The following is a 14,063-nucleotide window of genomic DNA, read 5'->3' on the forward strand; positions in this document are numbered from 1 at the left end:
ATATTTGGTATGAGGGATGTTCAAAACTATTTCACACTTTTTTTTCCAACTCTTTTCATTGATTTAACACTGCAATGCATTTTTCCCAACTTTTTAATGCCCAATTACTACTCACCGTTCCCAACGAAAATACAAAAGTGCAGAAACTTCTTGAATGTCCCTCATATTTTTCACATCAAAATTATTTTTTCACAATCCTGGTATACATTAATTTGCCATTGGAAAGTTTCTACTCTTAAATTAAATTTTTTTTTTTTTTAATCTAAATAAAAGAACATCTTGGGCATTTCTTGCTGGTTAAAATGATTTCCACTGGGAACAGACTAATTGGATAACAAAATCTTTAAAATGTTTTGAGTACGTCCACTTTATAGCAGCAGATGTTTTGATTTCAGAATGCCTTGTCCTCTGCATTTCTAAAGTATGTTTTTGACAACAAAAGGAAATTGGAAGGTAATACATTTTAGCTCGGGTTCTGGGCACACGATTTCCTGAGGTAAGGATGTGTTGTTGTACACAATGACTGCTGTGGGCAAAGTTTTCATATAAATAAGGAAGGTAAATGGAACAAAAAGATGTCTGAAGCCGTGTACCATGATACTGCCTTTCTTCTTCTTTTTCTTATCTGGATAATTGTAAGCACTAGAATCTCTTCCCCGACAGGTGAAAGATTGTCACGGAGAGATATACCAGGAATTTGGTGACGCACACAACCAGACTTATTATAAAATGGTTGAATATTAAGTTTTATTTATTTGTTTTCTTTGAGTTTAATTTTAGAAGTACTGAAATCTTTTATCTGTTCAATTGCTTGGTTTTGTTTGAAATCATATTGATGTCTCAAAATGGCTTTGAATGTTCTGATCATATTGAGTTCTGTAAGAGAAGATCCAATGGAGAGAAACTGCATCTCCTGGAGCCCAGCGTGGTACTGGAAGGTCTGTGTACTGTGTATATCAAAGAGAAACAGGGAGAGATTAGTAGCCCTCAACTTTAGGAGCATTTCTGATGATTCACATATGAAATTCAAAGTTCATGGTGTACTGGAAGTTGGGGCTCTGCCTGTCACATTGAGAACATATTTCCACGGAGAAAAGAGCTCATGTTACGGGTGTTTTTATTTGAATCATTTAATTTCACAATTAGACAGAGGCTGTAATGGCCTGGTGCCCTGGTCAGAGATTGTTCCTGTGTTGTGCCCAAAGTTTACTTTGATAAGCTATAGCTTCAGCGTGACCCTGATCAGGATATGTGAAGTTTGGAAAATGAATGAACACATCAGTGTAGCAGAGGTATAGAACACTCATGAGTCAATCGACAAAGATTTAATTTTTTATATATAATTTTATGTATCAATTTTTCTGAATGAAAGATCATGACATAAAATCTAGTCGAAATCTCAATCAATCATGACGTCTAATCCCAAATATTATACTAAAGTTATTCATGAGGGAAACAAACGGAGGTCCATTAACTAAAAAGACAAGTGAGGAAACAAATGCAATGAAAAGTCTTTTCAAATGGTATCTGAAATCTGGAAAAGAGGGAAATGTACGGCTTGGGCCTTTACATTTTTGACAAAGTGATGTCACCTGTCACACACATTCTGTTTGTCATGATCTAGTTTTGTTTTTTGTGTTTAGCCTTTGTTGGATATAAAAAGTTATATTTTGTTACTGAATTGTGGGGTCCTTTGAGGTCAAGGATTCTTTTCCTGTTATTACTTGCTTGATTTTCCTAATGATTCAGGTTTTTGTTATGTCTTCGAAGCTATTTTGGGTCCACCAATTGCCACCATATTTGAGTATCCCTCGTTATGCCTGCATCCCATGTTTCTAAGTGTGTGGCCTCAGAGGTTGTGACCTGTTTGTAATTGGCGTAGCGGGATTAAAAGGGCTGGCTTGTGAATTATCTTTCTTATCCAATCTCTAGATAACAAAAACTGTGACTGAATTTTTAACGTCTTGCTTGTTCTATTGACTTCTAATTTGGCATCATATTTGGAACCTGGTTGGTATTTTATTATTTATTCTTTTCTTTTTTTTTGTTTTGATTTGTTCCCTTTCCATGCTTCTCCCAGTATTACTCTAAAAATATGCATGCCAGTTAACAGACAGGACACCGTTGACCTCGCCAAACACCAGAATCCATTAAAAAAAGCAACATCAACAAAAATTCACTAAAATAGCGGTGCTCAAGGGAATACAAAATGGGGTCAAGGTTGTCTTCTTCTTTTGGCTGCTCCCATTATGGGTTGCCAGAGCAGATTATCTTCTTCCATATCTTTCTGTCCTCTGCATCTTGTTCTGTCACACCCACCACCTTCATGTCCTCTCTCACCACATCCACAAACCTCTTTGGCCCTCCTCTTCCCTGGCAGCTCTATCCTTAGCATCCTTCTCCCAGTATGCCCAGCATCTCTCCTCTGCACATGTCCAAACCAACGCAATCTCACCTCTCTGACGTTGTCTCCTGTGGACACTTTTTGTGACTGAAGACAGAGAAGAAAATTAAAATTAGTAAAAACCTTTTATTGATACATACCAGGCAAGGGTAAAATGACAGAGAAATACAGTCCTAGGACACCGCACTTCATCTGCCTCGAGCGCAGATATCCTTGCTCTTTTATAGCTTTTCTAGTCTCCTGATCTTACACCACGTAAGCAATAAAAATAGCGTCCTGACTCATTTTGTATTATTCCAATTGGTAAAATCTTTACCCTAAAGGTACATTTTCTTGTCACACACATCATTGAAAGAAAACTTACAGAAAGTATATATGCTTTTTGTCACGTACGCAAAACACAAACAAGTTTGGTCATTCTGTCCTATTTTCTGTACTTACACACATACATTTTGTTCAATTACATCATTTTATGTTTTTACACTCCTCCCTTTTTGAACAAAATGATATGGGCAGTAGAATTAAATTGAAATGGTTGATGAAGGGGAAGGGGGGGGGGGGGGGAAAGGGGATTGGGAGGAGAAAATGGAAGAAGCTATACAAGACATGTGCTCCTCATGTAGCATATATGCCCTTTCCATAGAGGCGGTAAAGTACTTAGATATTATGTAGCGAATCAAAGGGATAATACAACAACCAACCAGGAGGAGGAGGCAAAATGCCACAACCAAAGAAATAAAAACAGATCTTATCCATTGTCCCCAGGATCCGAAGGAGGATGCAAACCACTGATCCCAGGGATTTGTAATGCCAGAATTAGTGGCAAGTTCATTAGAGAGAGCAGTGAGACCTGCCAATGCACAAGTTATTGATCCATCTGGCGCGGTATTATTAGGAATATATGTACAACAAGCATCGCCAAACATAGCACAGACGCCTCCCTTTTCCGCAAGTAACATGTCCAAGGCTAGACGGTTTTGCCAAGTCATCAGAGAAGTACGGTCAAGCTGTTCATGTATGCCTTCAATAGCGTCTTTGGTGAAGTTAAGGAAACGTTGTTGGTTATAATAAAGGTAATTAATCCAGTCAACAGAAAAAGTATTTTTAAGATAGCCATTTCTTGCAATGCGATGCGTGGATCCAGGCAGGCAGTCCTTCAACTTTCACGGCATGTGGTGTGGATAGAAGAATTTGGAATGGTCCTCTCCACCTAGGCTGATGCCAGTGTTTCCTCCGAGTATCTCGAACCAGGATCCAGGTGCCCAAGGGAATTGGTAAATCCTTAGAAGGTGGGCTGGTCCTCCAGGCTTGATTAACCTGCTGGTGGACTTCCTTCAACTAGGTTCGGAGACCTGCAAGACTAGAGAGAAGATCATTGTCCACAGTATGCAAATTCACATTTCCTACAACCATGCCAATGGGCATGGGATGTCCTGTCAGAATCTCAAACGGCGATAGTCCCAGTTGTCGGTGTGTCCGTCCCCTTAGTCCCATTAAAGGTAAGGGTAGTGCATCCAGCCATGATAAATTAGTTTGTTCACAAATTTTTGCGAGTTTAGCTTTTAAAGTGCCATTGCATCGTTCTACGATGCCTCCGCTTTGGGGATGGTATTTACAATAATGGTGCACATTAATTTGGAGCCAGGTGGTTAATTCATTTATAACGGAGTTCACAAAATGAGTGCTATTATCTGTTTGTAACTTTTGAGGGATACCCCATCTTGGAATAATCTCTTTAATTAGTGCTTTAGCTACTGTTTTGGCATCGTTGTGTTTTGAAGGGAAAGCCTCTACCCATCGGGAGAACACATCGACAACCACAAGGCAATATCGGTACCCTTTAGACGGGGTTAGTTCAATGAAATCCATTTGGAGGTGTTCAAACGGACCCATTGGATTAGGGGTAACGGCGGGACTTACCTGGGTACCTTTTCCCACATTAAACTTTTGACATATTGCACAGCGTCTGCAAAATTGCTCTGCATATGTAGAGAAACCTACAGCTTCCCAATGTTTTTCAACATCTCGAACCATGGCATCTCTACCTGCGTGATCGAGGCCATGGGCGATTTTTGCCATTCCTGGGAAAGAGGCTTTTGGGAGAAAAGGTTTGTTAGTGTGTTTATGAGTCCAGACTCCATAAGAGAGGGACCCTTCTTTGGACCATTTTCTCCTTTCGATATCCGTGGCTGCACTCTGTAAAGAAATAATTTGATTATCAGGGTCCTGGTCATTTCTCTGTTGGAATAAAGAAATTGGTGTGTTATTATATGCAGCCTCTTTAGCAAAGTGGTCAGCTAATTCATTTCCTTTGCTAACAGGATCCTGTTTTCCTGTGTGAGCTTGACATTTAACAATCGCTAGCTTCGATGGTTTGGTTATAGCTTCTAAAAGGGATTCGATCAATTTGTGATGTTGGATGGGTTTGCCAGTACTGGTCTTAAATCCCCTTAGTTTCTATAGTGCTCCATGATCATGGCAGACTCCAAAAGCATACCTGGAATCCGTATAAATTGTTACGAACTTCCCTTCGGACAGCTGACACGCTCGAGTGAGTGCTACGAGTTCAGCTACTTGTGCACTCAAGCTTGATGAAATTCGATTTGCTTCCAGCAGGCGGTCCCCTTGGACCACTGCGTAACTGGTTGAGGGTGCTCCATTTTTCAATCGCAAGGAACATCCATCCACAAAAATCATTTCTCCAGTTTCTAAAGGTGTTTCCTGTAGATTTACTCTAGGTTTTACAACCTTTGCTATTTCATCATGGCAATTATGTGGTTCTCCTTCGTTGTTAATTGGGAGAAGAGTGGCTGGATTTAAAGTGGAGCATCTTTCAATTGTAACATTTGACAAAGTACAGAGTACATTCTGATAGTGTATTGCCCTAGCAGTAGTGAGATGTGAAGTTTTGGCTTGTACTAGGATAGAATGTACAGCGTGAGGCACTTTAACTGTTAGGGGGCTCATGAGAACTACATCCGTGCTTGCTAATACAGCTTCTGTTGTTGCAGCCACAGCACGAAGACACGGAGGAAGTGCTGCGGCCACTGGATCCAGTTTTTTAGAAAAATAAGCCACCGGTCTCTGTTTATCTCCGTGTTGTTGCGTCAGTACTGCATTCATAAATCCCTGCTTTTCGTCCACGAACAAAGTGAATGGACGAGAATGATCAGGCAAACCAAGCGCGGGCGCAGATAGAAGAGCAGTTTTTAAGTCACAGAGAGCCTTCTCAGCCTGTTCATTCCATTGGACCTGGCCAGAGAGGGGGATGCCAGGAGTATTAGCCAATTGTTGCAACGGCTGTGCTCTGTCAGTAAAATTTAGAACCCACTGTCTGCTTTAGCCCAGAATACCTAAAACAGACATAACCTGTTGTTTTGTGACCGGTCTAGAAAGATTTTGGATGGCTGTAATGCGATCGCTAGAGAGAGCTCTTGTTCCACACGTAATGTCATGACCTAGATATTTTACAGTTGTTTTGATTAGCTGCAGCTTAACTTTAGAAACTTTATGGCCATTGTCCCCCAAAAACAGCAACAATTTCTGGGTATCTTTTGCACAATCTTCTTCCGTAGCGCTACATAGCATTATGTCATCTACATACTGTATCAATGTACTACCTCTGTCCGGCCAAAAGCCTTCTAAATTTTGGGCAAGAGCTTGTCCATATACACAAGGGGCTTCAGTGTATCCCTGAGGCATGACGGTCCATGTCCAACGGCGGTTTTGGAAAGTAAAAGCAAACCAAAATTGAGAATCAGGGTGTACAGGGATAGAAAAGAAAGCATTAGCTAGGTCAATAACGGAGAAGTACCGAGCGGAAGGAGGGATAGTAGAGAGGATAGTGGAAGGATTAGGGACGATTGGGGCCCTAGGGAAGATGGCAGAATTTACTTGTCGCAAGTCTTGTACGAAACGCCATGAACCGTCAGCCTTTTTTACAGGTAGAATGAGGGAATTGACTGGAGAGTATTCAATTGGAATAATGGCACCGCGTTTGACGAGATCAGAATGTACGGCGGAGATGCCAGCCTCTGCTTCGGGAGACAGAGGATATTGGGCACGGTGCGGGCAGAAGGAGGATTTCGGGTGGATCACCAGAGGCTCACAATGGGCTATCCTTCCATAATCATTCTTTCCCTGGGACCATAGTGAATCAGGGAGCATAGAGAGCCAAGAAGGGAAAGTGGTTTGCAATGAACAAGCAAAAGAGGAAGGACGGCACAAAGCGCGATGTACTAAAAAATCAGTTTGAAGCACCACTTTAGTTATTAAACGGTCAGGAGTATCAAAAATACCTGGAGCAACTTGTAACCAGTCTTTTCTTTTAAGGCATTGTTCTACCCATGGTCCTATTTCCCCCCATTTAACAGTGCGTGATTTAGCTAAGGAAATATGAGGCACTGTGCCGCCAAGATAAAGTATATGTTGTGAGCATGTAAGATGAACAGAAGCAGCTGCCTTTGTGGATGAAATAAGTACACAGGAGATGTGAAGGGTTTCGGGGCGAGTACCAGAAATAAGGAAAGATTCTAGCCAGGGGGTGTCTACTTCTATAGGGAAGTATTGGGCAGTACAGTGTAAAATGTCAGGGGCCTGTAAATTGGGAAAGAGACAGGGGGAAAAAGAGTGTAGGGCTTTGAGGAGAATGGTGTGTGGGGAAATATTTAAAGTCCAAGCTGCAAAAGAGGGTTTGGGGTAAGGGGCAATTTGACACAACAACTTGGGGGTAGAACAGAAAAAACCTTTGTCAGTCATAGAAATAGAAAGAGAAAGTTTTGTCATGAGATCTCTTCCTAAAAGGTTAACTGGACAGAGCTGATTTAAAAGAAAACGATGCAGTAAGGTATGTCCGCCAGGACGTGACTGGACTTGAAGAGGTTTTGATACTTGGAGAAGGTGAGGTTGTCCAGAAGCAGTAAGCACAGTAACAGTCTCGTTCGAGGCAGGGACCTTTGCCAGCGAGAGGGTAGATCGAGTGGCACCAGTGTCGATTAAGAAAATAGTCTCAGTGCCATCAACGAACAATGTCAGTAAAGGATCAGTCTCTGAATTATGGGTGAGCAGAGGTAGTTGAAAAGAGTGGCTGGAGGTCCCTGCGTTTTCCTATGGCCAGTATTGTTGGTCAGGGGTGTCAGAAAAAACAGGTGGAATAGGGGGAGGCGGGGGCTGTTGCTGTCTGTGAGGGCACTCCCGACGAAAATGTCCAGTTTCACCACAGGCGTAGCAAGAGTAGGAATTAACATTGGGATTAAAGGGAGAGGGAATAAAAGGATTCTTACTGTGGTCAGCAGGAGGAGCTCCAAAACCACCTCTTCCTCGTCCTCGTCCCCTTCCTCTAAGGCCATATCCTCGGCCTCGGTCAGGAGTATTCCTGGTATAATAGTTCATCTGTGCTGCCAATAATTTGGCATGAGAGTCCGATTCCTTCTGCTTAGTTTGTTTTTCGGCATGTTCAGCATGTCGTTTGACTTCATCAAACGCGGCACTTTCCCACCCAATACAGGAAGTGCGGACCTTGTTTTGTATATCAAGGCGCAAACCGGAAACAAAAGGAGGAACTGCAGCTCGGGTACGGTCATCGACATTTTCCAAGCCCGAGTGATTAGCCATAAGGTCTTGAATCCTATGTGCCCATTCATCAACCGTCTTGTCTCTCTTGTTTTGCAGCAGAAATAAGGGACCAGTCCGTTCCTTTTTTATATTTTTCTGCAATATTTTGTCTCAACGCCTCCCATTGTGGGTTAAATTCGCCTTCTCCACCAATCCCCTGTCCTCGAGTTAAAGCTGGGTTCCATACCCATGGAACGTCATTGCGGACACCCTTGCAAACAGTGGCCCATGTGGTCCCAAGCTTTCGACGAAGTACCTGGGTCCATTCAGCAGCGTTAGGCTTATACATGCTATCTAACTGATCAAGTTGTTCAACAAATTTTAGTCCTCCTACTTCCATTGGATCTGGAAGTGCATTCACGACATCCTTTAGTTCTTGGATGTCCCAGTTCCGATTTATCATAACTGTTGTGGGATTGTGGGGTCCGGCTGGATGGGCAGGGTTATAATGGGGATTGGGAACTTCTATTAAAGGGCAAGTAAGTAAAGGTGAAGGATCAGAAGAGGTTGGAGAGAAAAAAGTTGGAGCTGGTTTGTGAGTAGAGGTTTGACTTCGAGTGCGTTGGGAGACGGGGGTTTGTCTAGTACGGGGCGGGTCATCACGATGGGTAGAGGGGTCATAGTGATCTGTGCCTGGGGGATCATCGGGGGAAACTTCTGCCAGTTGTAGTGCAGGGGGGGGCAGTCGGAATGGGGGATAGAGGAGGGGATAATGGAGGTGCCTGAGGTTGGTACTGAGGAGAGGAACAAATAATAGGATAAAGGGGGTCTTTATTTGGATTATTCTTCCTTTTCCTCCCATCTGCCTGTGGTTCCGTGCCTGTCTGAACTTTCTGTAATGTAATTAGTAATTCCTCTTTCTCCTTTTTAGCCTTTCCCTCATTTTCCCGCAACAATTCATTCTGTTTCTGTACTGCTTCTAAATTTCTGTCTTTTATTACTAATTCCCATCTATCGAACATATCCATTCGATACGGTCCACTATTATAACAACCCTGCTTATTTCTACACAGGATCTTCCTAGTTTCCTGTATTTCACTTGCATCTCCTGTCCCCTCTATCGGCTAACGCCCACCACTCTGTCTATTCCATTTCCTACATGCCTTCTTGAAATCTAAACCTGTCTTCTTTTCTACAAATTTCCTAGGAGACCCATTTTTACGGGGCGTCTGTTGATCCTCCGAAAATAATTCTTCCAGCATTAATGATTTTGATCCCCCTGTGCGGCGATTAACAGGCTTACTGTTATAAGTTCCCATTATGTCCCCTTGCTCTTCCCGAGTCCTGTATTTAATTTTCCAACTATATACTGATTCGTCTAATCCCTTGTACGTATGAATTAGCGAGGTATTAAGTGTGCCACTCACTGTTCCCTTACTGTTCCCTTCTTTAGTCCCAAGGGGAGACACCCAACTATCGGTCCTGTCCCAGTTCCCAGGAGAACACGGTATTCCTATTAGTATGTAGATTTATTTATTCCGTCCTAACAGCAAACCTGCAATCTGTGCTCTTTTTCTGTTTATGTTTCCATATATATATATATACCACCCCATTACTCGTCCCGTTAGCCTGTCCGCTCACATCCCCGGATTCCAGCTCAGGTGACTTCGTGTCCGATTCGGTTCAGCAGAATACTACATCAATACGTCCAACCGAGTCTAGGATATGGGTGAGGCCAGTATCCTTTCGTCAGACCTTTCGTATGCGTCAAACTGCTTGGGTCAAGTCTCCATCACCTTAAGCAACCCGTTGAGATATGAATATGACTAGACGGTCAACAGGAAACTCGCCCTCCCGTAATTTAGAAAATAAAAAAAATGTTTGGAAATTCCCCAGTGCTTACCCCAGCCTGGAAGTGTGCAAACTCTGTCTGGAAATCCGTTCAGTCACCATGGATGTCGCAAAGAGGAGACCAGGGGCTCCTCACGCAAGAACTCTTTCAGGACAGGGCAGTCCTAACTTTTGCCGGAGCTGCATGCTCTGCTGCCGGAGCTCAAGTTGACGGCAGTCCGCTGGTAAGACGGATCACTGAAATGGTCTCGCCGGAGGAGTCGACCGGCCGTCTCCTGCCCCACGTCCGGGCGCCAAAAAACTGTGGACACTTTTTGTGACTGAAGACAGAGAAGAAAATTAAAATTAGTAAAAACCTTTTATTGATACATACCAGGCAAGGGTAAAATGACAGAGAAATACAGTCCTAGGACACCGCACTTCATCTGCCTCGAGCGCAGATGTCCTTGCTCTTTTATAGCTTTTCTAGTCTCCTGATTGTAGACCACGTAAGCAATAAAAATAGCGTCCTGACTCATTTTGTATTATTCCAATTGGTAAAATCTTTACCCTAAAGGTACATTTTCTTGTCACACACATCATTGAAAGAAAACTTACAGAAAGTATATATGCTTTTTGTCACGTACGCAAAACACAAACAAGTTTGATCATTCTGTCCTATTTTCTGTACTTACACACATACATTTTGTTCAATTACATCATTTTATGTTTTTACACTCCAAATTGTCCAACTTGAGCTGACCCTCTAATGTCCTCATTTCTAATCCTATCCCTCCTCGTCACACCCAATGCAAATCTTAGCATCTTTAACTCTGCCACCTCAAGCTCAGTCTCCTGCTTTTATGGTAAGTGCCACCGTTTCCAGTCCATATAATAGCTGGTTTCACTGCCGTCCTGTAGACCTTCCCTTTCACTCTTGCTGATTCTCGTGTGTCACAAATCACTCCTGGCACTCTTCTCCACTCATTCCACCCTGCCTGCACTCTCTTCTTCACCTCTCTTCCATAATCCCTGTTACTCTGTAATGTTGTTCCCAAGTATTTAAACTCATCCACCTTCGCCAACTCTACTCCTTGTATCCTCACCATTCCACTGATCTCCTTCTCATTCACATACATGTATTCTGTCTTGGTGGTCCTACTGACCTTCATTAATCTCCTCTCTAGAGCATATCTCCTCCTCTACAGGGTCTCCTCAACTTGCTCTCTACTCTCGCTACAAATCACAATGTCATCAGCAAACACCATAGTCCACGGGGACTCCTGTCTAATCAGTCAACCTGTCCATCACCATTGCAAATAAGAAAGGGCTCAGAGCCGATCCCTGATGTAATCCCACCTCCACCTTGAGTGCATCCATCACTCTTACCACGGACCTCACCATGGTCACACTTCCCTCGTACATATCCTGTACAACTCTTACATACTTCTCTGCCACTCCCGACTTCCTCATACAATACCACAACTCTTCTCGAGGCACCCTGTCATATGCTTTCTCCAGGTCCATAAGTACACAATGCAACTCCTTCTGGCCTTCTCTATACTTCTCCATCAACACCCTCAGTGCAAACGTCGCATGTGTGGTGCTCTTTCCTGGCATGAAACCATACTGCTGCTCACTAATCATCACCTCACTTTTTAACCAAGCTTCTATTACTCTTTCCCATAACTTCATGCTGTTGCTCATCAATTTTATTCCCCTGTAGTTACTGCAGTCCTGCACATCCACCTTATTCTTAAATATTGGCACCAGTACACTTCTTCTCCACTCCTCAGGCATCCTCTGACTTTCCAAGATTCCATTAAACAATCTGGTTAAAAACTCCACTGCCATTTCTCCTAAACACCTCCATGCTTCCATAGGTATGTCATCTGGACCAACAGCCTTTCCATTCCTCATCCTCTTCATCGCTGTCCTTACTTCCTCCTTACTAATCTGTTGCACTTCCTGATTCACTATCTCCACATCATCCAACCCTCTTTCTCTCTCATTCTCTTCATTCATCAGCCTCTCAAAGTACTCTCCTCGCTTGTGAGTATATTTCCATCTTTATCCTTCATCACCCTAACCTACTGCACATCTTTCCCTGCTCAGTCCCTCTGTCTAGCCGATCGGTACAGGTCCTTTTCTCCCTTCTTAGTGTCCAACCTCTCATACAACTCATCATACGCCTTTTCTTTGGCCTTCACCACCTCTCTCTTCACCTTACACCTTATCTCCTTGTACTCTTTTCTGCTTTCTGCATCTCTCTGACTATCCCACTTCTTCTTCTTCATCTTCTTCCTCTGTATACTCTACTTCCCCATCCCACCACCAAGTTTCGGTTTCCTCCTTCCTCTGTCCAGATGCCAGACTAAGCACCCTTCTTGCGGTCACCCTTATTACTTCTGCTGTAGTTGCCCAACTGTCTGGAAACTCTTCACTGCCACCCAGTGCCTGTCTCGCCTTCTTCCTGAACTCAACCTTGCAATCTTTTTCAACTTCCACCATTTGATCCTTGGCTCTGCCCTCACTCTCCTCCTCCTCTTGATCTCCAACATCATCCTACAGACCACCATTCTATGCTGCCTAACTACACTTTCCCCTGCCACCACTTTGCAGTTTTTAGTCTCCTTCAGACTGACTCTTTTGCATAGTATGTAATCTACATGTGTGCATCTTCCTTCCTTCTTGTATGTCACCCTTTGTTCCTCCCTCTTCTTAGAATACGTATTCACCGCAGCCATGTCCACCTGGCCTTACTCCCCTTCCATTTAGTCTCTTGAACGCACAATATATCAACCTTCCTTCTCTCCATCATATCGGTTAACTTCTTCCCCTTACCAGTCATTCTGCCAACATTCAAAGTTCCTACCACCAATTCGACTCTTTTTACCTTCCCCCTCTTTGGCCAACAGTAGCCCAATTTCTGCTAACAGTACTGGTGGCGGCCTTTGTTAACACAGGCCTCGATCGATCCTATTGTTGTCCGCTTATTGATTTGGCAAAATTTCACCCCAGATGCCCTTCCTGATGTAACCTTCCCCATTTATCCTGGCTTGGGACTGGCATGAAGAAAAACAATGGTTTGTGCATTTTCTGTGGCTGGGTTACAAAATGGCATCAAGGTAAAATGACAAAACTGTTTAACATGATGAAGTCTAAAACAAGTTTCAGAAAAAGATTCCTTGAATTTGAAAGTAGTATTCTACATGTTTTGTCTTGGTAGAGTAATATATATTGCTGTACTTTCCCCTATTGTATTATTAATATGTAGCCTTTGTCAGAATGCCTAATCTCACAGACTTACCACTGTTTATAAGGTATTATTGTATATAACTTATCCCCACCTTCCCTTCTATATCTATAACCTCGGGCAATTATATGTAGTAAAAAGACAAGCAGAAGTTAAGTTACACATAAGATAATGTATTATTGATAATATTCATAAATAATAACAAAATGCAAAGTATATTTGAATATTGGCAACCATACAACCTGATTAAATGGTGATATGTAGTTCAGGCGGCACACAGACTTGTAGTTACTTAAATGTCACTAGTTAAGGCATCATTGGTGCTTAGCTTTCAGCCACATGTCTGTTCAAAATGGCTGCTAAACTGTGCTGTTCATTGTGTTGTCTTCATCATCACAGGTTAGCAAGAGAGAGATACTTCATCATATGATGGTTGGTAAGAGAGAGATACTTCTACATCATCACAGGTTAGCAAGAGAGAGATTGTGAGGTTAAACACATACATTTATAGATGTTCTGTCCAACCCCTACAGCCATTAGGACATCATGGTACTTAAAGGCCTCTGAGACAAGCCAATTCCAAACAGCCATACCTCAGACCAATGGGGGAATAGAACATCTTAACACCTGCCCCGAAACCATATGTTAAAGTACACCTTAGCCTACTTGCGGGGGTAGAAATGACTTTAGCAAAGAAACACTCGGCAAACTGGTTTAAGACACAACCCCCAAATCCTGTAGTAAAATTCAAACAGACCCATTCGTAAGGGGGGGTAAACACTAAATTACATTGCTTTGCCTAAATTACAAATAAAGACATACAAAATATTTATCAAGTTATATGTAAAATCTCACATCACAACACTACACAATGAACATTTGATAATAGCCCAAAGACGACTCAGAAAAAGTTAAATAAAGCAGTTGAACCTAACAAGACGTGTGTGATAAAGTCTACTATGCCCAGATTCCTGTCTAAAATCTAAGTACCTTGGTACTGTCTAAAATCTAAGTATCTAA

Source organism: Erpetoichthys calabaricus, chromosome 12 (assembly GCF_900747795.2).
Source record: "Erpetoichthys calabaricus chromosome 12, fErpCal1.3, whole genome shotgun sequence".
NCBI lineage: Eukaryota > Metazoa > Chordata > Cladistia > Polypteriformes > Polypteridae > Erpetoichthys > Erpetoichthys calabaricus.